Source organism: Chaetura pelagica, unplaced genomic scaffold (genome assembly GCF_000747805.2).
Source record: "Chaetura pelagica isolate M959 unplaced genomic scaffold, ChaPel_1.0 scaffold234, whole genome shotgun sequence".
Taxonomy (NCBI): Eukaryota; Metazoa; Chordata; class Aves; order Apodiformes; family Apodidae; genus Chaetura; species Chaetura pelagica.
Window position 1 is genome coordinate 1,371,389 of NW_009952967.1, and position 3,394 is coordinate 1,374,782.

Below are 3,394 nucleotides of genomic sequence, written 5' to 3' on the forward strand. Positions count from 1 at the left end.
GGGGGGGGGGAGTGTCTATCCTCTGTGCCTCCCAGGAGCTGTGCCTGCCATTCCTCAGACCTTTGTTTCTCACACAGAGCTGTTTAGAGAGAGAGCAACCCCGGGGTGGTGGTGGCCAGAGCTTTCCTGGGCATAAAGGAGCTCCAGTGCTGGGAATAGAGCAACTCAGCAACTCATTTCTACCAGTTTGCTACCTCCATCCCAGCCAAGATTACAGTCCTTTGGAGTTGAGCTTTGGAAATGGCGTCAGGATCAGGCCCTGCCTCTGGTCACTCTCTCAGCCGCGGCTTGAGCCTCCTGCTTCTCTGACACAGAGCTCAGATGCCTTCTCCAGAGAGAGGAAAAGACTAGCATTGGGTTCACAACTTGATTTTATTGTGGTCACTGGGCCTGATCCTGAAGTTTTAGGAGAGATGCTCTAGATGTCAAGGGTGAGGCCAGCCCCGACATGGCTGGTAGCAACTGAAAACACCAGCCGGGCTGCAGGCCCTGATGGTGCCCTCAAAAGCCCTGCTCTGCCACAGGGTGTTGTGCTCTGGGGCTGGAGATAGTGCTGAAAAACCCAGGTGTTGAGTTTTATATCCTCTAAACTGAGGAACTGCAAAGCAGAGATTAAAAGAGGGCAAAACAGCACCTGGGTTGACTGGATTTCTGCCGTTGCAGCCCAGATGGGTGGAAAGGGAGAGGGAAAAAAAAAGATCCACAAGCCTCTTTCCCCGTCCCTCATTCACCCTCTTGCTCTAGCAGCTGGGAACCTGGTCCTGTGAGCACAACTGGAGGATGGGGCTCCATTTTTTAGGCAAGTTTGGGAACGAGTGACCCAGCAAACCCCAAGCCAGCATGGTTGGCACTGGAGGCAGGTGCCAGCCCTGCCTGCAGCCTGGCCTCACGCGGCGTGCGTGCTCCATTAAAAAATTAATAATCATCCTGGTGGCCACTATGTACTAGGAACTGGTTTTATCTCGTTCCAGTTACGCTTGTTTTGAGTCAGACAAGTGGTGCCAGATTCTGATCTCATTTGCACCAGTGGAGTCATTCAGAGGAGCCGGTCCCAGTTTACCTCACTCGAAGGGAAGGCAGGACTGGGACTGCTGGGAGAAGCCCTCCTTTGGGAAAATCTGGGTGCAAACCAAACCTGGAGGAAAGCAAATGAGTCTTGGGACCCTTCCCAGAGGTTGTGTGGATTTTACCACCAGCCCTGTGAAGGCTGTTTTCACCCAAAAAGGAGGGGAGAGGCTGTGGCTTCTGCTGGAAGGGGAAATGGTGAGACTGGGAGCTGCAGAGCCAGTGGGGAGATGGTGGCAGTGGTGTCACTTTGGGATGCTGGGGAGGAGGAAAAGACAGAGCCCCTTCCCATGCTGGGTGGAAAACTTGCAGGGGTCAGAGGCAGGTTCAGAGAGAGCAGCCCAGCTGGAGTGGGGGGTTTCCAAGGGGATTGGATCCATGTTCCATGGTTGGACACCTGTGGTTACCCTCAGCCCTGCTCTGCCCGCTTGCTCGGCAGCAGGGAGTGCTGGGGATCTGTGTGGGAAACACCAGCTCCAGGGGAAAGGCAGGAGGGAGCTGAGCTTCCTTCAGGTCCAGGCATGTGAGCGAGGCCTCTGGCTGCAAAGCTGAGAACAGCTGCGTTTGGAAGGGCCCAGTTCTCATCTTTCCTGCGGCATGCTCAGGTAGGACCTACTGCCTAGGTCTGCTCTAGCCAAAGCATGTTGCAGACTAGTCCTTCCTTGCCAGGGACCCAGGCAGGGCCTGCACACTTTCCCTTTCCCCAGGAATCCCAGTCCTGCTGATCCCCAGAGCTGTGGGAGGCTTGTACCAGGCTTGTTTTCCAGGTCCCCAGAACAGCTGGTCCTTGCTCCCATCCTGATGCTCTCAGGGGCTGCAGAGCCCCATGTTTTGAGCAGGTGCTTGAAGAAGAGAGGGAACAGGGGCTAGTGTGGATATATTCCTGGGACATGAGGAGTGTCTATCCCAGCAGAGGCTGGGATATATTCCTGTGCTTTAGCTTGATGCATTTTCCTGGCTGTGATTGTTCTTAATGCGAAAGAAATGGAGCAATTGAAATAAATTACCAGAAACTGTTCATATTACTCTTGCCTGCTCCACAGGCCATTAGTGTGTCCCTTTTCCAGCGGAGCTCCTTTAGGATCCCATTCTAAGCCTATCTAAGTCCAGAGGTAGCTTTCCAATTACTTTGGTAGGTAAAGAAATTTTTTTTCCAGCTGCATCAAATGAGTTTCTCAAGTACCCAGTGCACGGTTGAGAAGCCAGAATTTCAACTCCCAGTGTACCAAAATCTTTTGAAATTCTGACCAACCTGGGGAGGGGAGAGGGGCATTAAAAGTGCTGCACTGCTTTTCTCTATTTCTGCTTTATTTCTGGGAATCACCCAACCATGCTGTAGTGGAAATGAGTATGTTAGGGAGAGGGAAGATCTAACATCTCCTTTTGAAAGGAGCAGAGGCAGCCAGATCCACAGTGAGAAATTACACAGTTTTTGCTCCCTTATCAAAAAGCTTTCCGGTTTGATTCCTGTGCATGTTAAATATAAAATGTGTTCCTGTGGCCTTTTTACTATTCTTTTTTTGGTAATTTCTTCACAGATTTTGTAGCTCAGCAAAGCAAGGCTGAATTTCTCAGCTCAGAAGTGACTTTTTTTCTTCACTTAAGCAGCTTGTGTGTCTTGGTGCCCTGAAGAATTCACTCCAGACATGTTCAGTCTATAGTTCTCTTTCTTCTCTCCTGGCCAAATCATGATCAGATTAACTTTTGGCTGTTGCAGGAACAACAGTTGAGACCCCAGAAGGACGTTGTACTTTGTATTTTTTGCAACAAAATTGAAAACTGTGAAGTTTTAGCTACATTTCAAACAAGAGGGAAGTGTTGAATAAGGACAAGTATGGAGTAAAAAGCAGTTGTTTTGATTTTTTGTTTTCAGTACCTGGTGACTTTTCAGGTTTTCACAGTTTAGAAACTGTTTTTTTCCTGGCTGGCTTATAATACTTTTTGTCCCATGTAAACAGATTGAGTTGAGATTCCTAAGAGGCAATTCAGGATCAGAAGTTACTGTGTAGACAAAATCCTGTGCCTAAGGAGACCTGTGCCCCCTGTCCTGGACCCATGTTGTGGGACAGGGACATGTTTCTTTGCAGTTGCCACCAAATCAGACCCTTCCTGGGGTTTTCCTTCCTTTTAGGTGCCTAAATAATATTTTCCCTTTTAGAGTTTCCAGCTGCCTGCAAGGAGATGGCTCCTGGCCGCCTCCACACACCCGAGTGATCCCAGCCAAGTTCTCGAGGCAGTGAGCCCCATCTTGCCCTGCAGCACCCTGTCCTTGCATGATTCCCCCACCCACACTGATATCCCAGCCTGAATCCCACCTTCCCTGCAGGGG